Source organism: Erythrolamprus reginae, unplaced genomic scaffold (genome assembly GCF_031021105.1).
Source record: "Erythrolamprus reginae isolate rEryReg1 unplaced genomic scaffold, rEryReg1.hap1 H_9, whole genome shotgun sequence".
Taxonomy (NCBI): domain Eukaryota; kingdom Metazoa; phylum Chordata; class Lepidosauria; order Squamata; family Dipsadidae; genus Erythrolamprus; species Erythrolamprus reginae.
The window spans coordinates 227,438-254,134 of record NW_027248537.1 but is presented as its reverse complement, the minus strand read 5'-3'; positions in this window follow the sequence as shown (position 1 = coordinate 254,134).

Sequence of the window (26,697 nt, the reverse complement as noted above, 5' to 3'; positions counted from 1 at the left end):
TGAAATAGAAAGGACTTAGTAATCCAAACCTGAGCACTGAAATAAGCATTTCTGTTAGCTTTCTCTGAATAGTAAGCCAATATATTACAGAATTTATTAAAATTTTGCAAGAAGGGAATTAGCAAAGCAATTTATATTTTGAAGTGATAATTTTTGAATTCAATATATCATAGCAATAATTAAGATTTCTGGAGGGTTTAGTCCAATTTATCTGAAGAGATACTGTTTCCCTGTTTCATAACGAAATGCATAGTATAGCACAGTGATGGAAAACCTATGGCATGGGTGGCACAGGTGGCACACAGAGCCATACCTGCCGGCACGTGAGCCACTGCCCTAGCTCAGCTCCAGCATGTATGTGTGTAATGGCCAGCTGATATTTGGATCACATGGAGGCTCTGGGAGGACGTTTTCTGCTTCTGGAGGGCCTCTGGGGGGATGGGGGAGGACGTTTTTGCCCTCCCCAGTCTCCAGGGAAGCCTCTGATGTCTGGGGAGAATGAAAAACAGGTCTACCAGCCCACTAGAAGATGGGAAATGGGCTGTTTCTGGTCTCCAGAAGGCCTCCAGAGGGGGAGGGGAGGCAATTTTCGCCCTCCCGAGGCATTGAATTATGGGTGTGGGCACTCTCGCAGGCGCAATAGTATGTGCGTCCACACTTTCGGCACCCGAAGGGGAAAAGGTTCACCATCACTGGCATAGCAATTGACAGAAAAAATTTGTTGGAAAAATTGTTATAAATAAATTTTGTTCTTCAAGGTCAATATATGGCAATATCCATGCCAAGTATTACCAGTACATCAAACAATTCAGCCTTTCCAGATGCTTTGGTCTCTCACTTCGGACAGTCATACTATCAAGGGATTATAGATTTACTAATAGCGTGAGAAGAATGCTCTTTACATTCTTTAGATTCAGAACAAATAAATATTTAAAGTACACACTTCCATTAAGAAGTCTGCCATGTTTTAGAAGTAAAATAGCAGATTGTCTTTGCCTTTTTAAGAGCTCTACCTATAGCTATCATTCTGAGTCAAGAAGGCTAAGGTTAATCAAAGCACGTACACATGTCTGATTGCTCTGTTGTTAGTTCTGATCTGGAGGATGAGTGGAATCGTGTTGCTCCAAACTGGGAGTCAGTATAATTTTTGTTGATAGTGTGCTTGTAAGTGGCTACCTATTGAAGGAAACATTCCATATATACAAGTTCTGGTTTGTAAGACATTAATTAACAATCACAGCATTATGAGATGAAACGAAGAGGAATGTTGCTGACTTTCATTACTAATAGATAACACAAAAGGGTTGTACTTTTCAATAGACTTGCTATATTCAAAGGAGAGACAAGCAAGAAAAAGTTTGAATCCCAGTGTGACTATAATATTCCTGTGTTGATCTTCAAAGATACCATGTTATAAGGATGAAAATTGAAAACCTTTTTTAGGCTTAAAATAAGCTACTTTTGACATTTGTTTATGTCCAATAAAATAAGTGTATAATACCCTAGATAACGACTAAAGAATAAAATACATGTACATGGACTTTAACTAATTATTGCTATAATCTTTATACTCCCTTGCCATTACGCCTTTAATTAGAAGGAATACAAAGTGCTTGCATTCTCAATTAAAGATAGGCATGGTTGCAGTTCTACAGTGGACCAACACCAGCAGGTGACATGGCTCCCCAAATCAACACAGATTGTGGAAAGTTCACACTGGACTTGCAATGTGTGCTTCTCCATTCTTCCTCTGTACTCTGGGTCCTTGGTTTCCAAATGAGATGCAAAAGTTTCCACAGTCTGTGTTCATTTGGGGAGCCATGTCATCTGCTGTTGTCGGTCCATTGTACTTCACTAAGTCCAGGGTCAATGTAGCCATCTACCAGAAGATTTGGAGCACTTCATGTTTCCTTCCACAGAAAAGCTTTATGGGGATGCTAACTTCATTTTTCAGCAGGATTTGGCACCTGCCCACACTGCCAAAAGCACTAAAACCTGGTTCAATTACCGTGAGATTACTGTGTTCGATTGGCCAGCAAACTCACCTGACCTGAACCCAATAGAGAATCTATGGGACATTGCCAAGAGAAAGATGAAAGACATGAGACCGAACAATGCAGAAGAGCTGAAGACCATTATTGAAGCATCCCAGCCTTCCATAACACCTCAGCAGTACCACAGGCTGATCGCTTCCATGCATTGAGGTAGTAATTGCTACAAAAGAGGCCCAAGCCATGCTTATACTTTTCAAAGGTCCAAAATTGTTTTATGTACAATCCTTGTTTTATTGATTGCATGTAATATTCTAATTTTCTGAGATGGAGGATTTGGGGTTTTCATGAGCTGTACCCCATAATCATCACAATTATGACAAATCACGGCTTGAACTATCTTGCCTTCCATGTTATGAGTCTAATATATTATGTTTCACCTTTTAAGTTGCATTACTGAAATAAATGAACTTTTGCATGATATTCTTGAGTTTCACCTGTATCTAACTTTTATAATGAAGTAACCAATTTTATTTTTGTTATATTTTATAAGGAAATGGAATAACTCCTAGGACTATGTAAACTTTGAATATGGGAAGGAAAAAAAATCCCATGTGACTGTAGCAACTTTCTGCTATTTCATAGCAGCAACATTCCACCCCCCTCCACACACTCACTTTTCCACCTTTCATTAATATGATTCGTAAAGCGGTAGCATCTTTTTTGCAGGTCCACATGGAAGACGCTGGAAGAAGACATAGATTATTTATTGAATAACAGAGATGTGTGATTTTGACTAGTTCTAAAACACTACTAATAAATCATTTTAAAATATTCCCAAATTCTGATTCTATTGAAGGAGATTGTAGCAAACGGGGGAAAAAAAGAGGAAGAGAATGACTATCTAAAGCAGTTTTTCAAAATTGTTAATATTAAGAAGTGTGGAGCAGCTTCCAGAATTCCCGTGCTAGGGAATTTGCGGAGCTGAAGTGCAACATCTTAAAGTTGACAAGTTTGAAAAATACTCGTCCAAAGAAACAAAATTATATAACCTTAATTCTTGTATCAGAAATTCAGTACTAGTACAAACACATGCATATCTTAGGCTTTTGCGTTAAATCCATAGACATGCACACACACATGCACCAAAATGCTTTTCACTTTAAAGAGAACACTACAAGTCCTACAGTCTTTGAGCTTTTATTGCAATCTCTGGAGAAACAAGCTTTGTTGAAGATGTGTTCTTGTACACATATCAGGCAAATGCCTTTTTCTATGCTATATTCCATCCATCTAGGACTGCAGGCATCCCAGCTGGGCCTGTAGAGATGTGAGGAGTAAGCAATGCAAGAATATGTCTACCTGTATGGGCTGTCTGTTTTGATTTGGGGAAGAGGGAAAAAAACTCAATGACTGCTGCACAGGAAACAGGCAGGTTGTAGAGAGGGAGCATTGAGGCTTTTTCTGAAAAGAAGCCAGTAGCAATATTCATTAAAACATGCCTGATTTTTCCAGGGTCTGGAAAGAAAGTTTGAATGAACATTGGGAATGAAGTTAACCTTTACATCATTCTGATATAACTATACTGAAGAAATTCAGGATAAAAATTTGTGTGCAATCATTGTTTAATTTACAGAAACAACGCATGAGTGAAGGAAAATACATTTACTTTGCTACAGATTTGGTAACTACTTTGATATGAATATAGAAAAAGTGTATAAATTCATAATTTAATCTCTGCCTGATCTATATGCAGTATATTGGATGGCCATATTTTCTTGGTGTTATCCGGTTTTCAAATTCAATTGCAATTTTTATGTTCTACCCACTGGTAGAATCCTTCGGTATCTTGACATACTATATATATAGGAAGATTACTAATCCTTTAGTAACAATTTAATACCACATATTATTTTGCGTAGTGGAGTTTTATATTAATATGAATATATTTGAACCTAATGATAAATGACAGCAATGGCACCTTTGCATATAGAGAAAATCACAGCTGTAGGTTTAAATGCAATATTCAATTCATATTAAGTCTCAGATGTACAACAATCTCCTATGTCTAACTTAGGTGACCCATAAATGAAAGAAAAGTAAGTTTTTAATATCTCTCTGGGGCAGAGATATAATATATATAATTTCCCTTTCCACCGGAGCTTGATAGTGCTAATGTTTATAGTTAAGATCAGAATGGAGCACAGAAATTTATATCAATTGATGCCTGCCGCAATCATTAGAACTTGATAGTTTGCAATTAAGAAACAGTTACAAATCCATGGTTAAAATAAAAGCTAAAACAAAATATCCATAAATTAGTCAGATTGGGAATCTTAATCTTAGATCCTTTGTAATGAATTCAAAAGTTTCAGAAATTCAAAAACATATTTATACAATAACACCATAGAAGTATCCAATGCCACACCATCCTCCACCCAAAAGAGCCATAAGAGCATGGATCCAAACTATTGATGAATGAGAATATACTAGAAAACATCTACATTCTTAAGAGGCCAAAAATCCCCAAAGATTGGCCAAGATACTACCCCAGTAATCCCATTGGACTCTTTCTTCCCTTTAAGAGTCAAGAAAACCTGTAAATCTGATAGATTTTTATCAACCAAGCACTGTCAATCGTAACAGTGGTGAGGCAGGGGCGCTATTTGATATTCCTCCCTCAAAAGGCTACCATAACATGATACTATCAGCTGTCCTATAGTTCATCACACTAAAGCATTTCACCTTCCTTATTGTCTTGATGTAGGCTTGAACGTGAATTCATACTATATTTCAGTGATGGTGAATCTTTTTTTTCTCAGGTGCCAAAAGAGCACGTACACATGCCATTGCGCATGCGTGAGTGCCCACACCCATAATTCAATGCCTGGGGAGGGCGAAAACAACTTCCCCCGCCCCTCGGAGGCCCTCTGGAGGCCGGAAACGTCCTGTTTCCCAACTTCTGGTGGGCCCTGTAGGCTTATGTTTCACCCTCCCCAGGCTCCAAACACTTCCCCCGAGCCAGGGGAGAGTAAAAACGCCCTCCCCCATCCTTCAGGAGGCTCTCAGGAAGCCAAAAACACTCTCACCAAGTCTCTGTGTGAACCAAAAATGAACTGGCAGGCACACATGCACGCTGGAGATGAACTAGGGCACCGGCTTGCATGCCAGCAGATATGGCTCTGCGTGCCACCTGTGGAACCCGTGCCATAGGTTCACCATCATTGCTATATTTGGTCAATTTCTTCTTATTCTCTTCTATTTGCTAGTTGTTAATTCTGCCACATTTTCTCCTGAGATTCCTCAGTATACCAAGGGACCATCAGAGTTCAGTACGCAAGACAGGTTGTTCAAGAACTGTGTTGCCAAATGCCCAAGTCATTCTTAGATGCCAATGGGCAATCGAGCATTCAGTGGAACTATTAGTAAGATCACTGGGAACCTTCCCAAGTATTTGCCCAAAATCATCTCAATAGATAATGTGCTAGGGGTGAACTCTCCAAATCATCCCTTTCCCTTCATACAGTTATGGGTACCTATCAATAAGACTTTTTGCCCTTTCATATCGGGCTTTAAGATTACTTCAGATAAGGTGATGGTAGCTATTAAGGACCACGAACCTCCAGGCTCTACCTGGCCCAGCCCTGCAGCATGGACTGTGAAGCTATTGAACAGTAACAGGAGATTCCAACACGTGAGCACTTTAGGGAGGTTTGAGCACAGTGTTATCAGCATCCCTGTCCTATCCCTTTGATCAACACTATACAGTACTGTCTTTAAAAATATCAGTGCCGCTTCGCCTTGCTGCCAAGTATCCTGAAGGATAAACGCTTATCTTTATCCTTCCAGATTTTAATAATATGCACCATGTCTGAATGTTCATAATCACTCAATAGCAAGGTAAAGATCTGGAGTTTACTACCAATGGATGGATGGATGGATGGATGGATGGAGGATGGATGGATGGATGGATGGATGGATGGAAAAAGAAAGGAATATGAGCTGAATGATTAAAGCACTTAATTCTGTATTCTGTCTATAATAGATGTAGTGGAATTCATGAAAAATAATTTAGGATTGCTGCCAAAATGAATGTTAATTAAATAGCAGTTTAAACTTTACAATTAAGACTAATGGCTATGCTTAAAAAGCATATACATAATACATGATAAAAATACAAACACACGCCTAATAATTGAATGGACCTAGACAGAATAAAGGACTTTTAATGAGGAATGTGTGCCAAGCAGGATACTCTAAAGCACTCTTCTCATAATACAAACTGTTTATTGCGTTTTTAAGTAGCAAACATGCTAATTGTTTTCCTTCAATAAATAACAGGACAGAAAACAAATATCTAAAATATTTAGTATTTTTTGTTCTAAATTTACAACAGTGAGAAACAAAATCTTAACAACTGAAATCATTTATAAGTACCCAGAAGACAAATATAATATTGTTACTGTATTAACCCAGCATATGCCAGCATGGAAATTAAGTCCATAAACCGTGGGATTTTACAGGAAATGTTGTTTTTCTTTAAAATGAAGCATGGCTGGTACCCAGTTAACATCTAGAGTTGTCTGAAATACAATAAAAATAATATGACTAAAGATGCATTCTTCTTTCAACTTGACTCCTTAGATATGCTAATTTTTGTGCATTTGTAAAACTTTCCAAATGAGGATTTGTTATCACTTGAATGCTCTTTCAATGTCCTGTAATCTCCAACTAAGCTCAAAGTGAGCATAATATGGACAAGGACTTCCCCCAAGGATATAGAGCCATGCAGGCAGTGAAGAATTACCAAAAATTTTACTACCACACTGTGGGCGTGGCTTATGCAGGACAGCCTACATTTTCTTTTAACATCTTTCAGTGCAAATTGGGTGCTCTGGGGCAATGTTCCCTCTAATTTTTTTTCAGTGTGGGCGGAAAAGTATAGTGTCTGAGCGACAGTCCCTTTGGGACTGGGCGGCATAGAAGAATAAATAAATAAATAAATAAGAAAAAAAATCCCTTCTTTTTTTATTAAAAGAAATTAATAATAAAACAAAACCAAAATCTATTTTATTACTATCTTCTCCTCTTTTTCCATCCCTGTCTCCTCCCCCCTTGTGTGTGTGTGTGAACTCTTGAACCATTTCCAATAACAGGTGAGCTATTGGCAATGGTTCAAGAGTTCACACACACACACAAACGGCTGGGGGTTTTTTTTCTCTGTTATTATTTGGGTGCTTTTTACCATATGCTTTAAATCAAGAGTCATTTCTTTCTCTTTCTCTCTCCCCCCCTCTTTCTCGTTTTCTTTCTCTCTCTCTATTGCTTTCTTTTTCTCTCACTCTTTCTTTCTATCTCTCTTGCTTTCTTTCTCTTCTCTCTCTTGGTATCTCTCACTCCCCCCTTTCATCTCTCTCTCTTTCTTGTTTTCTTTCTTTCTATTGTTTCTTTCTCTTCTCTCTCCTGCTATCTCTCTCTCCCCCCCTTTCTCTCTTTCTCTCAGCAGCGGCATTGGGCAGTAACCGTGGGGTGGCGGCAGGGTGATCAGCTGTGACGCGGACCTCCGGAACGGAGGCACCGACGGCGAGGGGACTGCGAGAGTGCTTTCTCTGAGCGCTTCGGGAACGCCGGCCCTGCCTCTACTGCAGCCCCTACTGGGAGCGCTTTCTCGGGACGAAAGCGCTCCCAGCGAAGGGGCTGCGAGAGGGGCAGGGCAGACATTCCCGAAGCGCACGGAGAAAGCCCTCTCTCGCAGCCCCCTGGCTGGGAGCGCTTTCGTCCTGAGAAGCCGCAGCCGCCACTGCTGCGGGGGAAGTTGCGCCACAAGGCAGGAGGCAGCGGAGGAGGAGAGGGGGCGGATCAGGTGGGTGGGGGGCAGGGCCGAGGGGCGTGAGGGGGCCGGAGGCACCGTGGGGAGGCAGGGGCGGCTGCGGCTCCCTTCCCTTCTACTGCTGGCACTTCCCCGCCCCCCCATCGGCTGGCAGAGAGATGGGGAACGCGCGCCCGTGGAAAAGGGTGCGCGGGGGGGTATTTTGGGGCACACGCACGCGCGCAGCTTACTGAGGTGGAGCTCCATTTTCACTACCCCACTGCGTTCCACCCCATCTGGGTAGTAGTCCACCCCTGCATGCAGGCATGCTAATAATGAAGGAAGTGATTTTTCAAGAAGCTTCAAAATTAGCACACTTTTTAAACTGCTCTTTTAACTCTGTCTTTTTAACTTTGTCTTTTTATCTTTTCTATATATTTTATAATTTTTTTATTTGTAAACTGACCAAAGCGAATAATGAGATGCGGGGTGTATAAATGTGACGAACACTTACTACAGATAGTCCTGAAGTTATGAATGTAATGGAGCCTGTCCATTCCATTCATAACCTGAGGATTTGTGGGTGTGAATGTTGCACCTTGAACGGGATCACTCCTTCCTTTCACCCATGCTTTCGCTAATAGAATACGTGGTTCGTTAAGTGCACATGAGGTATTTCAATGTGGGTAAGGCCATGGGGTGGCGGCTAGTGATACTACCTGCTTAAGATCACCCAAGGCCTTCCCGACCCACTGAAATAGTGCATGCTCTCCACGATTGTTTTCCCTTGCAAAGAATAGCAAGCTGTCTTCTCTCTGGACTCTCAGCTGTGCTCATCCCTCTGCAGCTCCATTTTGGTATGCACAGGCTTCAGCCAGCACTTTGTAGGCCAAAATGGAGCTCTATTTAGGCCTGCGTAGGCCTCACCTGGCCCTTTGCAGATCAAAATGGAGGTTCAGAAGGGTGGTGCTGCACAGACCTAAATGGAGTGAACCTCCATTTTGGTCTGCAAAGTGTTGGGCGAGGCTTGCGCAGGCCTAAACAGAGCTCCATTTAGTTGGCAAAGTGCAGGATGAATATTGCAGAGCATCTTGTTATTTATAAAGGCAAACAACTGCTGTGGTGCTGCAAGATTTGTAGTTTGGGGACTTGTTCGTAAATACTGTACTAGGGCTCCACTGATAACATAACTCTGTTTGATAAGGTAAGGCTCATAACCTGGGAATTGCCTGGTTTATTTTGTACCAGATATTTCTTTCAGAAAAATAAGATACATTTTAAATTTATTGTAGTGTATTTCAGAGATATAAGATATAACCTACCAATCATTTTGAGCAAGAAATCTGTAATTCTTGCAGATGTCCTTTTACATGATTGCACATTTCACATTTAATTCCATTCCAGTTCTGTTAGATCAGAGGTCCCCAACCTTTTTTGCACCAGGGACCGGCTTTAAGCTAGACCAGTTTTCCATGGCCCGGTGGGGGGGGGGGAGCTAGCTGTCAGCGGCACCGTAAAAGGGGCGATCAAGAGAGGAATGGGTGAATGAATGGCCGGAGGGTGGGAAGGAAGGAAGGAAAGAGGGAAGGGACAGGAACAGAAGAAGGGTGCAAAGGAAGCAAGGAAAGGTGTGAAAGGGGAGAGTAAGAGAGGAAGGAGTGAAAGAAGGGAATGAGGGAGGAAAGAAGGGAGGAAGGAAAAGGAAAGCAAGAAATGGAGGGAGGAAAGGAAGGAAGGAAAGAAAGGAAGAAAGGAAGGAAGAAAGGAAGAAAGGAAGGGTAAAGGGACAGGAACAGAGGAAGGAAGCAAGGAAACTTATGAAAGGGGAGAGTAAGAGAGGAAGGACTGAAGGGAGGGAGGGAGGGAAGAAGGTAGGAAGGAGAAAGAAAAGAAGAAATAGAGGAAGGGAAGGTAAAAGAGAGAAAGAAAAAGAGCAAGAAAGAAAGCAAGAAAGAAAGCAAGAAAGAAAGAAAGGCAACTTCAAAGAAAGGCTCACTGAGCATCTCTCACTCTCTCTTTCTATCCCTCTTTCTTTCTTTCTCTTCCCTTCTCTCTCTCCTCTTCCTTTATCTCCTCTCTCTCTCCCTTTCTCTTTCTCTCCCCCCTCTCTCCCCCTTTCCCTCTCTTTCTCTCTCTCCCTCTCTTGCTATCTCTCCCCCCTCTCCCTCTCTCTTTCTCCCTCTCCCTCTCTTTCTCTCTCTCCCCCCTCTCTCTTTCTCTCTCTCTCCCCCTCTTTCTCTCTCTTCTTCTCACTTCCTCTCTCTTGTTTTCTTTCTGTCTCTTGCTTTCTCACTCTCTCTCACTCTTTCTCTCTTGTTTTCTTTCTCACGCTCTTTCTCTCTCCCATTCTCTCTCTCTTGCTATCTCTTTCTCCCCCCCTTTCTCTCACTCTCTCTTTCTCACTTTCTCTCTATCTTGCTGTCTGTTGCTCTCACTCTCGTTCTCTCTCCGTTTTTCTCAGCGGTGACGCGCGCACGCCCTGCCCGCCTCACCTTTGCGAGAGCACTTTCGTCCCGGGCTCTCAGCAAGCTGGTTGCAGGAGAGGCGGGGCCGGCGAAGGTGATGTTCAATGTCGGGGGCGCACGGCCGGATGCGCGCGCTCCCTATCTCCCTGCTAGCCCACTCGGAATATTCAAAATAAGAAAAGCCTTCGCCGGCAAAGGCTTTTCTTATTTTGAATATTCCGAGTGGGTTAGCAGGGAGATAGGGAGCGCGCGCAACCGGCCGTGCGCCCCCGACATCTCGGCGTCAAGGAGGCGCAGCGGCGGGCAGAGAGAGGGAAGGGGGGGCAGCAGCATCCCTCCTGGCCTTGGCGGGCCGCCCGACCCTCCCCACCTCCTGCAAATGCGGCGGGCGGCGGGGGGAGAGCGAGGAGCCGGTTCCGGCGGGCGCGGGGCTTGGCTGGCTGGCAGGGGGAGCGCCGCTGGTGGTGCGGAAAGGCCGAGGGGGCCCTGGCGCCGCGGACTGGCTGAAAACCCCCAACGGCCCGGTCCCGGTCCGCGGACCGGCGGTTGGGGACCCCTGTGTTAGATCATAGGACTAGATCCCAACGATAGTATTTAAAATTATCTATATTTTGGGATTTTTGTCTCCTTCGGCCACACAATTCATTCTTGAGCCTTGGAAAAAGGATATTCTGTTAAAGAATATAACTCTGATTAGGCATATCTGGTCTTAGAAAGCATTTGGCAAGTATTTGAGCTCTGTCGAAGAAATGGATGAATGATAAATATATGTACTGCAGTAAGCCTTTGGTAGATATGAGCCACTACAAGTCTGTGGTTTTCTAGACACATATTTCCAACATAAAAGCTTCCATTTTTGGACCCTGGTCAAAGAGCTTTCTTAATAATTTACTTCTGGCAAAAACTATACTTCTTAAGTACTGGGAAGATTGCATTTAGCAAAAGCATGGCAATCCTAATCAAGGGAGCTTTTAATCAAGTCATATGGAGGATGGAAACAAAAAACTGAGATAAATGCAAAGCTAACTACTAAAGATAGGGATTTAGAGAAGTGGCAATGGCATACGAATGCCCAGCAAACTTCACAATCACCGTTCCCTGTAAGCTGCGCACGTGCGCGCGCGCTCCAAAATACTCCCGCGTGCACTTTTTTCCTCGGTCGCGCACTCCCCATCCCCCTGCCAGCCCGCGGGGGGGAGGCGCGGGCAGTAGAAGGGAGCCGCGGCCACACCTGCCTCTCCATGGTGCCCCCGGACCCCTCGCGCTCCTGGCCTCTCGGCTCTGCCCCCCACCCGCCCGGCCTCTCTTTCTCCTCCGCTGCAAGAGAGGGGGGAGGGGCAGGCGTTCTCCGGAGGCTGGCGGGCGCACGGCCCGGCGCGCGCTCTTCCCATTTCCCTGCCTGCGCGCGCGCCCGGAACATTCAAAGTAAGAGCGAAGGGTTTTCTTATTTTGAATGTTCCGGGCGGGTGGGCGAAGAGGAAACAGTCGCGCACCGCCTCCCGGGAGCCCAGCCGATTTTTGGAGCCGTTTTGTTTTCAGCTGGGCTCCCGGGAGGCGGAGCGTGGTCGGGCACCGTGTCTTCGCCTCCGCGCGCCGCCTCCGCCCGGCTGAAAACAAAACGGCTCCAAAAGTTGGCCGGGCTCCCGGGAGGTGGTGCGCGACTGTTTCCTCTTCGCTGCAGAGCCGCACGGAGGCGAAGACACGGTGCCCGGCCACGCTCCGCCTCCCGGGAGCCCAGTCGTTTTTTGGAGCCGTTTTGTTTTCAGCTGGCCTCCCGGGAGGCGGAGCGTGGCCGGGCACCGTGTCTTCGCCTCCGCGCGCCGCCTCTGCCCGGCCGAAAACAAAACGGCTCCAAAAGTCGGCCGGGCTCCCGGGAGGCGGTGCGCGACTGTTTCCTCTTCGCTGCAGAGCCGCATGGAGGCGAAGACACGGTGCCCGACCACGCTCCGCCTCCCGGGAGCCCAGCCGATTTTTGGAGCCGTTTTGTTTTCAGCTGGGCTCCCGGGAGGCGGAGCGTGGCCGGGCACCGTGTCTTCGCCTCCGCGCGCCGCCTCTGCCCGGCCGAAAACAAAACGGCTCCAAAAGTCGGCCGGGCTCCCGGGAGGCGGTGCGCGGCTGCTTCCTCTTCACTGCAGAGCCGCCGGGCAGAGGCGAAGACAACGGCGCCCTCCACTCTCTCTCCATCTCTCTCTCTCTCTCTTTTTCTCTCTGTTGCCGGCGTGGGGAACGAGAGAGAAAGAGAGAGAGAGAGAAAGGAGGGGAGAGAGAATGAGAAAGAAAGTGAGAAAGTAAGCAAGAGAGAAAGACAGGGAAAGAAAGCAAGAGAGAGAGAAAGAGGGGGGAAGAAGGGGGAGGGAAAGACATAGAGGGAGGGAGGGAAGGAGGGAGAGAGAAAGAACAAAAAAGAGGGAGGAAGGGAGAGAGAAAGGAAGAGGGAGAGATAGAAAGGAGGGAGAAGGAAGTAGTTAGGGAGAGGGAAAAGGAAGGGCTTGGAGAAAGGCAGAGGGAAAGAAAGATAGAAAGGAAAGAGAGAGGGAGAGATAGAAAGGAAAAAGGGAGGGAGGAAAGAGGGAGGGAGAGATAGAAAGGAAAGAGGGAGGGAGAGATAGAAAGGAAAGAGGGAGGGAAAGATAGAAAGAAAAGAGGGAGGGAGAGATAGAAAGGAAAGTGGGAGGGAGGAAAGAGGAAGGAAGACATAGAAAGGATAGAATTATGGATGCAAGAACTTGCTCATGTGTGATAGCGTACGCCCACACTTACTTACTTACTTTATTTATTTATTTATTTATTTATTTATACTTATATGCCGCCCAGTGCCAAAGGGACTGCCGCTCAGACACTATACTTTTCCGCTCACCCCGAAAAAAAATTAGAGGGAACACTGTTCACAATAGAGTATTACTGAAATAGAAATAATAAGCAATGTTAATTTGAGCTCCTGATACAGGACGGTAATAAATTTAAATGCAAGTTGATTAAAAATAACTGGTACAAAAGAAAGAGAATAATATGGTAGGAAAATATTTTGTGAACCCACAAAGAAATTCATGGAAGTCAAGGTATACAATAGGTGCATGATGGCGAACCAATGGCATAGGTGCCACAGGTGCAACACGGAGCCATATCTGAGGGTACGCGAGGCGTTGCCCTATGTAAGCTGCAGCGCATATACAGTATGCATGCTGGCCAGCTGATTTTCGGCCTTCCAGAGCGTGGGGTGGTGTTGTTGTTTTCCAATCTAAAAATAGTTGAAGTTTTTTTGGTACATTTGAAATCAATATTAGCAGAGGTGAATAGCAGATGGGTTGAACACAAGAGCCTTCTTTAGTCTTATGGACAGTGTTTGAAAAACAATGGACAGTAAAATAACCATGATATTGTAGCCAGAGACTGCAAAAACTTAATTAGTTTTTTGGTAGAGAGACAAATTTTGATAATACTTTATCTATAATACCTATACTTTACCTATAATATCTACCATATGGCTTAAGGATAGCTTCCTTTCTTAACATTGGAGAGAACAAATTGAATTAAGCAATGTAAAGGTAAGCAAGTTTAATTGAAATACATTGACTCAATATTGTCTCTTCTCTTTGTTTACAAATCCAACTTATTAAAACCATTGGATGGTCTCTATATCTTTTAGATTTTATTAGCATGTGTAGAAATGCAAAAATGCAAAATATAAACCTTCTTTTATATAACTACGTGTAGATTTATAGCAATGGTTGAAAAAATAGGTTTTTAGAAATGATTTATAGTTCAACACCTAGCAAATGCCAGAGGGATTCATGCCAAGGTGGGACAATGTGAATTTATTATCTGTGCAGGAAGGAAAGGAAATCAATCATTATCTCATAAAAATATTTGAATGGGTGAAATTATTACTTTAGGAGAGCCACTGCCCAGGTAAGACGTTGTTTTCTTAGTTGCTAAATTGTTAAGGGTAGCCATAACTCACTCTTCCTTACTTCATGAGCACATTTTGAGGTGTAACGCATCACTTTCTTCCAAATAATAGCCGACAAGGGCTGGAAGATTTGTTTTCCCATATGTGCTGCTTGTCCAGTTTTTCCTGATATCCTGCTTGGTTGTTTTTGTTTTGCTTCCTTTTGCTTGTTTGATTGCTAACAAAGCAGCACACCACAACAGCGACAGCGGCATTCATGGTTACAGCTTTTGTTTTCAGATGACAAATTCATGCTCTACTGCTTCAGGAGCAATCTCTCTCTGGCTATCTAAATGTCTCTTGTGGGATATCTAGTGTAAATAATTTCAGTATCAACTATACCATAAGAACTGCATGTATAAGTATTAATAGTAGCGAAGGCCATCAGAAATGGTATTTGCGGAACTTCTGTTGTAAACCAATTTCTACTGACATTCATTTGAAAAAGCTGAACTTATTGGTTCATGAAAATTGTTAGAAACACAATACAAATTAATACTAGCTGTTCTTTTAATTGACTTTTAATTAGATTTACACTCCGCTCTACTACAAACAATAAAAATTATAGCAGATTTAAAAAATTTAAATTATTTCAAGAATTTATGGACACACACACAGAGCATCTGAACTTGTCAATTTATTTATAATTTATAATTGTAATTTATTTATTATTTTGACAATAATAGAATAAGAACTCAGAAACAATTCTTATTCTGCTATCAAGAGGCAAGTATAAAAACCAAGAGGAAGAAAGTAAAACAGTAATGACAATATTAATATAATTAATAGTAGAAAGTAACAAAAATATTACAAATCAATATGAGAACTATGGGTGCCACTAGTAAGACTTCTGGAGGACTTCTGGAGGAAGTCTTGGCACAGAATTTTCCATTTTTGTTGACAGTCCTGGTCTGTCTCTATCTAAGGAACAAACTTGTGATCTAAATAATTTCTATGAATTTTAACAGTTAGTTTATTTTTGTTGTTGTTAGTTGTGAAGTCTGGCCCACTGTGACCCAATGGACAACATTCCTCCAGGCCTTCCTGTTCTGAAACAACATTTTGCAATGCCTGCCTTTACTTTCAAAAATGTTCCAAAAGAAAGAAAATAAACTACTCTAGACAAGAAACCAATAGTGTATTTTTTTCCTTGCATTCATAAATGAATAACTTTCACTAACTTTGACTAACGTTAATTGAGGATTTAAAGACATCTTAACTAGAGATGGTATTGGCAGAGGAAAGTAGTCAGAAACAAAAATATAAATGGTAGAGCAAAGTTCTGACATCAATGAGACTAGTCCTTTTCTATAGGCAGTATGATATTTGAAATACCCAGGGGGCATCCTAAATAACGCACTTACAGAGGCTGACAATACAACTCTAAAGGTTGATAGTCCTTATAAATACCAATTAGATCTGTGTAAAACCTGGCTAGTTAATAATTTCAATGTAGCCAGAATATAGTTACCATGTTTAGCAATAAATACATTAAAGATAACATAAAGAGCTAAAACCTGGAGGGGATGGGGAGTCCTGAAATATTTAAAACTTATTCTGCTCAATTTGATTGAGTATCTTTATGCTTATGTTTTGTAGTTTCTTAATGAATGCTATAACTTAAAAAAGAAAGAAAGAAACATTCCCTCTTAAGCTTCGGTCATTATAGCACGAAGGAAAGGCCCAAAGCCCTCTTCCTTGGCTTTCTATAAATATATAGAGTCTGCATTGAAAAGCACAACCACAGGTCTATTAGCTAATTTGGCAGCATCCCCAAATTACTATTTTGGCATCAGATATCAGCCATTACTCTGAAGAGAAGGCTATGGACTATTTAAATTAAACCAAGTACTCTGATATCTTTTTGAGGTGATCTATTAATGTGCTTTGAATCAGCAGAGCATAAGTACACGTTAACTGTTGTTCCAAAAGTTGGAATATAATTAATCTGTGCTTAGTGATATCTGATATGTATTTTTAAACAGAGTATAAGACTTGTCCTGTTGTACCAAGTCAACCTCCAACACTATAAAAATAATACAGGTAGCCCTCAACTTAAAACCACAATTGAGCCCCAAATTTCTGTTGTTAAGTGAATTTTAATCATTGTAGTTGATAAATTAGCAATCCGGTTGTTAAATAAACTTTGCTTTCCCATTGAATTTGTTTGTGAGAGGATTGCAAAAGGTGAATCATATGATTTTTGGGCAAATACATATGAACAGGGGTGGGTTCCTCCCAGTTTGCACCCGATCGTCTGAACCATTAGTGATCCGCTGGTGATGTGACAATAGCGACACGAATCTGATTTGGTCCGTGCTTGTCTGGGCTCCGCCATCGGTTTTGTTTTGTTTTTTGAAATTTTGGTGAATTTTTCCATCTTTGGATGGCTTCCCATCTTCCGCTGGTTTAAAAAGAGCCCTCCTGCCTTTTCCTGGGTTGATACCTACCTTTATTTCTTTGCCTGAAGCACAGCTGATCAACTGTGTTTTGGGCTGAATCCTGCTACTGAGCATGTGCGGAAGTGAAATTGCACAAGTGTGGGCGCATGAAACATGATGCAAACCAGTGGCAAAGGTAAGTGGAACCCACCCCTGCACATGAACCAGTTGCCAAGCATCTGAATTTTGGTCACATGACTATGAGGATGCTGCAAATGTCAAAATTGTGAAAAAGAGTCAAAAGTCATATTTTTCAGTGATGTAACTTTGAATAGTCACTAAATGGACTGTTGTAAGTTCAGGACTACCTATAACAGTATGCAATGGTCCACTGGAAAAACTCTAGTGTATCCAGAATACTCTTGAGTAACACAAGAGTATCCAGTAAGTTATACACTTTAGTTCTTGTAATTAAAATTTAGTTTTACTAGGGTTTTTTTCTTCCCTAGATAATCTGTGCTGGTACATTATAGCAGTGATGGCTAGATGGCAGTGATGATCAACGGCTTGATGACGATCAAGCAAAACTCATTAAACCTTCACGGCCACCATATTGAATTTTTTTAAGCATAACTTGGCAACCTTGTAATGTAGACAAGAGGGCCAGTCTCTTTACTTTCCTTCTCCTTATGATTCTCTGACATACAGGTGTTTCTATAAATATGATGTCTGTTGTAATCTCTGAAAAAGTTGTTATAATAATGTGGATTACTTATCAATTGAGAAAGAAACGTATGTAACTGTCAAGAGTGATTTTAATAAAGTTCTTTCTTTAAAGTTTTACTTTTTGGAAATAATGTGCAAGGAGTTCTTTTTTTGGATTCGTTAGCTATACAGTTGACATTAACACTTTTAAAATTGTTGGTAATTTTGCCAAATCTGTTAAACACATTATAATTCTTATGTGTTTGTGTGTGTGTGTGTATTTATTTTTTCTTCTTGTCATTTATTAATAAAATAAATCGTTTCAATAGGATACTTCATTGTAGGATGTAATATTTGAGACACCTTTTGTTTTTCTAAATTGCTATCTAAAGGGTTTTTTAAATTTCATTTAGTGCTTGTAATATTTTACCTGCCTGCCAATTATTATAAGGAATCAGCACAGGAGGATTCTAAAATAAATATTTGGGTAATAATTAAATAATTATGACTGAAATCTTTCACTGGTTGTTTTTTGTGTATACTTTATTTTTTTAAATGATTTGATTTATAAAAGGCTTGATATTAATTTATAATAATTTGGTGATATGAAAGAATGAAAACCTTAAGTATTTTAAACTTTTATTTCATACAGTATATTCTGTTTGATCATCCAGATTCTTTTGATTCCATATTTAAATCCATACATTTTATTTATTAATTCCAATTATTAGCTCTGTGTCTTTCTATGTACTTTAATTTTTTCCATGATTATTTTGAAGTTTTTCTTCCATGAGGCTAATGTCTCATTTTGCCCTGGGGCTAATGTCTCACTTTGCCCTGGGGCTAATGTCTCAGCTGCCCTGAGTCTAAGGAGAAGGGCAGCATAGAAATCTAATAAATAAATAAATCTCTAGCAAATAAATTTTATGATGTTCCCTAATTATAATAGACACATTAATATTATGCGTTCATATAGTTTTACTAAATAAATGGATTTACTTTTATACTTCTATGGTGCTGTAATTGTTAGTTAAATAAGTTTAGAAATGTGGATTTGAAACTCTTTAGCTGCATCCAGCCAAAGGCCTTTTACCAAGAAAGATTTTATTTAAAACCTTTCTAGTTAGTTCAGAAACTTCAAGTCCTTTAATAAAGATTTAATGTTCTTTCTGTATTTACTAGCAATTGTGCTAAGCCTAATTGCTAATATTGCTGAAAATATGTTTCTGTCTTGATTTAGATACCATATTATGTTTGTTTACATTTCATATTTTAGATATGAAAACTGATTGCAGAAAACATGCACTCAGCTTTCAGACATATTCGCCAACAATTTGGCTGCTGTGCTAAATTCATTGCAAGTAAAACAGTATTTACATTTATATTTCTAATATTTAATATCATGCTGACTAATCCAAAGGCGTCTTACAGTGACTTACAAATGTGATAAAGTAAAATACATAAGCACATATTCAAACAGCATAATGAAAACCCAAACCAATATAAATTCAAATCAACAAGGTCAGTAAAAACTCTGTTACAAACTCAGCAACCACACGACTCCTGAATAAAATTTGTTTGCTCTCCGTATCATGTTTATTTGATGCTTACTCTGAAGACATGATGATCTGCATTTAAAAACACAAGCACTGTTCAAACTGTTAAATATTGTACTGGGAATAATACTAGTGCTTGCAATAAAATAAATAAATAGTATTGTAATTACTTTCATAGCATGATGATGCAGAGTCATGGTGAGAAAATGCAGCATCATGATGTGAAGCTACAAAGCATCACAGCTGGGGTTGAATCTTATCAGAGCTTGTTAGTGTTTTGTAAGCAATTAAAATAAGAAGTAGTAGTCTAAATCAATTGGCTATCTCCAATGTACTGTTAACTTAAGGAACTCTGTCACTTGTATTTAGCAGTAACTTGGCAATATTGTTCATATCACGCATAGCTGCTATACTCCAATATTTCATGGTGACAGAAGGCAGTAAACAAGATACAACAGAGTTGTTATCATATTCTGTGTTTTTGTAATAGCAGTAACATTAGTTGTTCACCTACAGTAAGCGTATGAATGTTCAAAATACCTTCCAAATGAATGATTTACATCTTTTGCTATATATGAAAATATTCATATATTTGAATCCTGGACTTCTGCTCTACAAAGTTATATAATTCTACAAATTAACTAAAATCAATACTATGCAATATCAAACCACAAAGAGTATGGCAATTTACAGCAGCACTCCATAAATTGTATTTTACCATTCTGTTTTTTATATTAGTTTTAGGAATTAAATATTATAAGAATTCTACAACAAGAAAGAGAAATGTAATGTAAGATAGCCCAGTCCAGTAGGTAATCTTCTATTCAGACTATGTTTCAGCCAGTCAGCTATGCCAGTACAGGAATAAAGCAAACCAGTAGAACCCCAATTTTCTCTCCGTCCATTGTATTTATTTTTTCACTGACACTCAATATTCTGTGGATTTTGCAAGTCTGAACATGCACAGATATTCTGGGGTATGTCTGTATTTGTATTTATTTACTTGAGTAATATAGCTGCCAATTTCATATACGTGACACTAGGTCAGTGCTTCTCAATTATTTTCTATAACAGCCCCCCACCTAGGAAGAAGTAAACATTTTACACTCCCAACTCTCTGCTGCTGCACGTCTTATGGCCCGCCCCGTATGACCTGCCATCCCCAAATTGCCCCCCACTGCGAGATGCGCATCCTACCTAATGCTTTTACCGGTACCTCTGTCACTTTCCTTGGCATTGTGTCCAGGGCAGCACATTCTAAAAGAAAATGTCTCATGAGTTTGAGAAGAACTTGCATGACGTTTTCTTTTAGAATGGGCTGCCATTTTTCTCATACTTCGCTGTGGCCAGTAGGGGTCCACAGAGTTGGCTTTTTCCAGGTCCCATCCGCCAAACAATGTCGGTTGACGGGACCTCAGGGAAGAGTGGCTCCGACCCTTTGGAATCAACTGCCTCCATAGATCCGCATTATTTCAACCTTACTTGTCTTCTGGAAACCCCTTAAGACCTGGCTTTTCCGGCAGGCCTGGAATTAGGCTGATTGCAAGTATGTATGTTTTTTGTATTACTGTTATTACTGACTTATTATTATTAGATTATAACTGTTTTTATTGTTATATTTATTCCGATTGTTAGCTGCTCAGAGTCTGTTTGGAGTGAGCAGCATTTAAATACAATAAACAAACAAACGCTGAGGAATGTGACGGAGGGACTGGTACAAGTGTCAGGTATGAAGCGCATCATACACCCTGCGGCAAAAAAACACATGTTCCTCAGGGTCATGTGCCCCTCCTGGCCTTGCTCTGCGCCCCCTCAGGGCCCCCCGCCCCACTATTTGGGAAGCACTGCTCTAGGTGGTTTGTAATAAAATAGATAAAGCACATAAAATACACAATGTAACAATAAAAGCACATAGCATTCAAGCATCATAAAATGACCCTCAACAAAAGTGAAGCAATAGGCCCAGGCACAAAACTAAGTTTTCAAAGCCTTGCGAAATGCCAGCAAGGCTCCACCACGGCAGAAAGGGTGCTCCTCCTAGACCCGGGGTCCCCAAACTTGGCAACTTTAAGATTTGTGGACATCAACCCCCGGAATTCTGGAAGTTGAAGTCCACAAGTCTTAAAATTGCCAAGTTTGAAGACCTCTGTCCTAGACCCTGCTAGCAGACATGCCTTTGCCAACAGCATCTGTGAAGCATATATCTCCTGCCAGAGCAAATAAGTTCTCTCAGGATTTATAGCACAAAACAGGAAATAAGAAACTTTAATTTTAAAAATAATCCTAGTAACAAGCTAAATTTGCCAGCATGGAGATAAAAAGCCTGTTGACTTTTTTTTGTTGTAAGTTGAAGTCTCCACCTATCTTAAAATTGCCAAGGTTGACAGATATCCCTTGAGTAGAGATGCAGGGACATGGAAACGTCAGGTTTCCTTTTCTTTTAATAAGTCAAAAAGTATGAAATTCGTATTGGGGAAAAGTATATAGAAATTAGGTTTATGTGGCAATATACAAAAGGGAGCTATTGTTTACTACAACTTATAAAGAGATGTAATATATCTTGGCTTTGGTTACTGCTAAGCCAAAAATTATAAAAGCAAAATTGCTCTTTTTGAAATTCCAAAGCAAATTTAATGGTTCGGAATAACTATTGTAGTCCCTATAGAGATTCTCAGTAATCCAGGTCATGGTTGTCCCAAAGGTGCTTTTTTTGAAGAGGCAGCTAGACTTTCTTGTTTTCCTTTGAAGACATTTAGTTTTATTTATTTTATTTATTTTTTATTATTTGGATTTGTATGCCGCCCCTCTCCGAAGACTCATCCAAAAAGCTTTTTCAGCTCCATTGCTGAAGAAGTTTCTGGGATGGCAAACGAAACATCAAAGAAAAACAAAAAAGTTCAGTTGCCTCTTGAAAAAAAATCAGTTTGGGACAACTACTCCTGTGGTTTGTATATTTGAGAAGATCCAGATTGAAATTTCCAGTCAATCAGAAATTTATCTCTTACCTCTCCTTCTCTGTCTCTGTGAACCTAGCAGTATGACTTGAATGACTTGAAATAAGCCTTAAAACATAAAACAACAAAACAAAGGAAATACAAGTTTGGTTTGAGTTCCTTCTTTATTTTGGCCTTTGGGTCAGTGCTAGTTGGAGGAAGAATCAAACTAAGTCTTACATACTATAATGAAAGAAAGAGGTCCATTGCTAAGTTCTAAAACCAGTGGCTCTCCAACTTGCTTATGTGCCTGTGATAATAACTTGACTAAAATAGAGGGTTCAAAGTAATTTGCAGAAAAGGGCATTTCCCTGGGAGTTATGGAGAAAGTCAGATCGACCAGAAAGAAGCCATGGGCAAAAGAAAACAAGAGCTTTTATTTGGATCTGGCTATTCTGTAAGGAAGCAGTAGAAAAAGGAACCAAATAATACAGAAGTAAAAAAAAAATTTAAACTAGCCATTCTGAGAACAGGATAGTGAGATCAAACAATTGTGGCCTGCCGGAAGACAGGGAGGAAACTCATTTGTCTCAGGCCTCTCATAAAGCCTCGGGAGACAGCCTTGGAACTGCAGTTCTTTTCAGAGAGTCACTATGTAATGAAAGGAAGCAGACATGCACTTCATTATCTCCTTGCTGATTTGGATCAGCAGGTGGCTTAGACTCGCTGTGGAGTAGCAATTTTTATATTGCTCCTCAGCAAATAACTTGGCATTAAGAGTTTTATGTTATATCGAGGAGTAACATTAGCATTAATGAATGCTAATAGAGCACTTTGCCCTGAGAAAACTGCCTATTTGCATCCACGTATCCAAGTACAAGGTCAGTGCACATTATGTTCAGGATTGTGACAGAAACTAATAAATTAAAGCTTCCCCAGAAGCTGTTCTACACTTGCCTAAAAATGCACAGTGATGGTGAAAGTCAGGAAGAGAAGCGGCAGCCCGTGAGGACTTGAGGGCGTGATATGTATCTCTTTCTTTCCGCATCTTAGGTCACAGTCCTTGGGTATTGTAACATTTTGAGGTGGATTTTCAGTCTCCCAAGATGGAATTGAAATATTAGCTCCCCGTGTTTGCAGAATTGTGTGAGACATCAGATCACATACCCAGATCATTCAATTCTCTGAAGCCAGAGGATACCTCTCTCCTAGCAATATCCATCCAGTATATATGCACTCACCTATGATTAACCTTACTTGGCCATTAAATGTCACAATTCTTCAGTACACATGAAGCTGAAAGAATATACGTTTGTCAGGAAAAGGTGACAATGAGAGACGTGAAATGACATTTTTTGTGTGGGGATGGGAATTGTTGTGACTTGGCTGTGAAAGGAAATTGCTTTTTCTATAAATCTTGGGCCTCACGGAATAAAACACACATTTCTTTCCAACTGGAAAGCCATTCTCATTGACATAATGAAGGTATTGTAAGTTGTGACTTTTTGCAAACTTAGAGGAGGGAAAAAAGCAATCTGCAATCTTGACAGATATGCTCCTTCCAGGATTCGCTGTTCACCAAGCGACCTCAATTAATTTATGAGAAGGACAGCAGACGGTGAAGTCTCCAGCTCAGCCTTGGTGGTGAGGTCCCTGTCTGAATTAATGTTCTGGTTATTTAAAGAAGATTTATATTAAGCTTTTCTTTCATTCCAATTCCATGAGGACATTAAAATTGTAATGGAGGCCATTTGTATGCATTTGTTGAATTCAGTGCTATTTGTTATCCAGCAAAGAAAAAAAGGGGGGGGGGGGGGGGTGATGAGAAAGAAACACTCCAAAATTCTGCAATCCATTAAAAAAACAGTAACACAATAAACAGAAGAAAAACATCTGTTGTGACTTGCTGATATAGTCACTATGTGAGGAGTAATAGGTGGAAAAGCTATCTCTGACTTAACCTAAACCACCCTAGCAAATGTAATTTGGACATCGACTTCCAGAGTCAGTCTATTCTAAATAAAGTTGTCCAAAAGAAACCTTCTCTTTAAAAGATGGCTTACAACTGGATATGAATATCTATCACTAGTCAGTGCAATTTGAAATGATGACCTTTATGCCTGAATGAGTAATCACCACCGTAGTGAACACCACACGTAGCATTTATAGTCTGCCTTCTAATTGTCCTGGAGAATACCGAAGTATGTATTACATATGCACATATGTATACAGATACATACATATACATACATCATTCACACACACACACAGATTTCCTCCCATTCTCCATTCTGCTAGTTGTTGCAGTACAGTGAGTGTGGAGTTAGAGAAAACAGGAGGAGAACATTTATTTTCAATCTCAGTTATTAACACAGATAAAAACCTAAATGGAAGCGGATCTGGAAATAATTCATTGTTGATATAGATGTAAGATATTTGATCTAAATAGCTACTAATTGTTATACCTTTGCTATGGAACCATTTCCTTGTTAGGGTAATTTTGTTACACTCTAATAGACATTCAATGGCTCTTTTCATTTGTTCGTGAAGCATTAATAAGTCTGCTACTGATAATGCAAAACCTAATAATACCTGGGCTTTTTAATGAAACCTGCACATAAAAACATGGCAAGCACTTCACTGAGTAGTTTCTTAGATTAAAACAACATCCTTTATCTTACTTATTTCAATTTATGCCAACTGAACAGCCATTTGTAATGTAGAATGCAATTGTACAAAGCTCAAACAATTCAATGCAGAGCATGCAAAATTGAATTTCGTATTTCTGGAAGGTAGAGGGGTTACAGGAAAGAAGTTCTTGAGAAGTTTTAAAAATTGATATCAAATTGCATCATACCAATATGTTTCGGGAGATGAATGTATTTGTTTGCAAAATATATTTGCAATTCAAAAGGATTTTATTTATTTCTGCATTATTAAATAAAGAACACTATTACAATATCTTGGATGACTTTTCCAAATACCACAGCTGGAGGACCCTAGCTCCTTTAACAATGCTGTCTAATGCCTATTCAGACATGGAGATGTGCTCTAGTTCTCCACTTGCACTGCTTCGGAGAGTCCAACATGGGTTAATCTTCAGCCTTGCTGGAAGGGACTGAGTTAAAAATTAGCATAAATAACTGGTCCAACCCCCATGTTGCCCTTCCTGGGTTAGTCTAAAAAACTCAGTCATAGTGAAGGGACACATGAGTTTTTCCTCCTGTGACTTTTTGTGGTCTAGGAGTAGTTTAGCTTCGTTTTGTTATTTTTTCAATTAAATTACTATATGTTACTAACGTTTTTTTCTCTACTTCTGTTTTCTTTTTCAGATCCATGGACAGCTGCATCGGCGGGATTGGGCCCCTGCTCTGCGGAGTATCGCCCTTGCATCTATTTTCCCAGGTCGGAGCCTCTTCCCTGCGCGGGTACAGCTCCCAAGACCGGGTGTCGCCAAAGCGAAGGAGATCCCCGGCCTGCGCGGCCATACCTCTCTTCGGAGCGACTTGTGAAGTCTCCCCATGGCAAAGCAGAAGGAGGACTTTTTGAAATTCCCGCCAAATCCGCCGTTTAACACACGGAGTCGGAGGAAGGACGCCGCGGAGCCGAAACAGCCTGGGCGAGCCACGTTGCCGTCGGAAATGGCCGATTTCAGGGCGCGGCCATTGGAAGCATGGCGCGCAACGCAGGGAGTCGCCATTTTGAAACCTCCTTAGAGGGGTGAGCTTCCGCCCGCCATATTTGAGGGGATGACGGACACCCCGCTTAACCTCAGGATGAATAGGAGGAGGCCAGATATCCTGTCGCAGACAGGAAGAGGCGGCACTTAACCAGTGGTAGCCATTTTTGCTCAGCAAAACAAACGCAGCAAATAAACTCCTCTGCAAGCCTTACAATATTGGAGGCTCGAATTCATTGCTGATGGCTGACCTCCCGCAGCAAGGGGCAACAGAGCCCTCAGCAGTAAAGGCCAAGGAGAAAACACACTCTTCCAAGGCCAAGTCTAAGAGCTCCCAATCTTCCATTGCGCTAAAGGAGGCTGAGCGCCAGATTAAAGCGTTGGAGGATCAGTTGGAAACGCAGAGGCAAACCATTAGCTCTGTATCAGCAGGGCCAGGTCAGAATGTGGGGATGGTAACCGGGACCCCCCCTCAGAGGCTCCCAGAAGGAATGGGGTTGGCTACCAATAAAGATTGGTCACCAGATAGGTTTGGGCCCTTCTCAGGTGGCAGAACCAATAAGACCCGAACTTGCCAGGCCCTCTTCTGCCTCTTCTGCATGGCACATGGCACCTCAACCATTGCCAACTGCCACCTTTACCCCAACAGCTGCGGGGCTGAGATCTTCCCCAGATACCTGGCAACGCCTGCCACCAGCTTTGCAGGATACGATAGCCTCGGCTTACTCTCATGGCATAGTAGCAGGGGTACAACAATGCACAACAAATGTTCCCCCTGCCTCGCCACGCCCTCCTCCTCCTCCTCCCTCTCTACAGAGGAACATCTGGGCAGCCCCGGCCCCACCATCTCCTACTCATGAGTCTTTGGAGGAAGATCCTGTGTTTAGAGGGCAAAGCTCAGAACCAGATGATGGCTTGTCTGAGGACGAGGGCCCCCCTCCAGAACCTCCAGCTCATTCTGGCCTCTTTAGGCCCTCTATCTTTCGGGTACTCCTCAACAAAGCTAAAATGACTGTCGCCTTGGGTACTCCTGACAAACCCACAGACCCAGCATTGTCCCCTCAACCGGCCTCAAGGGTACTCACGGAGCCCCAGAGGGAGGCAGACCTCATTCCTGCACCTAAGCTTTTCCTGGACAATGTTAAAAGGCCTTGGAAATATCCAGATGGTGCCTTAGGCCCAACAGCTTCTGAACGAAAGTTTTATGCCTTTGAGCCAGAGCTGGAAAA